A 932-nucleotide genomic window follows, 5' to 3' on the forward strand; every position below is an offset into this window, starting at 1 on the left:
AAGTAGGGTAAGCCATAGTTATGAATTCTTTTTATACAGCTGCTGTTGTCTATGTTTATCTATTACTTGAAGCCACTATCACTTGGATTTCCTTTTCTAGGCTTGAGTTCTTCATTGGACTAATTTATGCATAATTTAATGGTCTTTACCTTTAGAATCAATAAAGTTCTTAATTTAACACTGTGTGCTTGAATTGTTTAGAGTACTGTGAGAAGTATGCTAAAGCTGAAGATGTAGGAGCTGCACCAGAAGAGAAATCAAGTGATGATGAGGAAATAAGTGAAGATCAATATGATTCAAGTGATGAACAGGTTGCTGGTAAAGCAGATCCTTAGCTGCTTCAAGTGATGAACTTGGAATTGTGGTCAAAGGGGGAAATGCCCCTTATTGTTGTTCAGTTTCACGTCAATGTAAATAATGTACCATTGATTTCCTGATGCAATCTTAGTTTCTTGTTGTGGCTCTTTCAAATTGATGCATTGTGCTTTTTAGCTTAGCATGGTACTACCATAATATGCACAAATACTCTTCCTGTAACTCATTTAATGCAATGTTCACAACTATTCATCTTTTGATCTTTGAAACTTGTAGAAAAGGCTTCAAACAAATTGATTGACAATTGTTGTTTTTTGACCAGTGACTTAGTCATTGTTTAAATTTTACACTTATCTATGAATTTTGTAAGATTTTATTATGAAGATTAAAAAAAAACAACAGAACCTGAATAAACTTATAGCCACGCTTTAAAAGCATAGCCATATTGTACCGCAGTTATCAACAGCTACGCTTAAAAAATGTAGCGATATCTCGCTATTGGCATGCTTTAAAAGCGTAGCGATATCTCTAGCTATTGGCGTGCTTTAAAAGCATAGCATTATCTCTTGCTGTTGGCACGCTTTAAAAGCATAGCCATATCTATCACATATGGCCAC

Source organism: Arachis stenosperma, chromosome 6, assembly GCF_014773155.1.
Source record: "Arachis stenosperma cultivar V10309 chromosome 6, arast.V10309.gnm1.PFL2, whole genome shotgun sequence".
In the NCBI taxonomy this organism is placed as follows: Eukaryota; Viridiplantae; Streptophyta; class Magnoliopsida; order Fabales; family Fabaceae; genus Arachis; species Arachis stenosperma.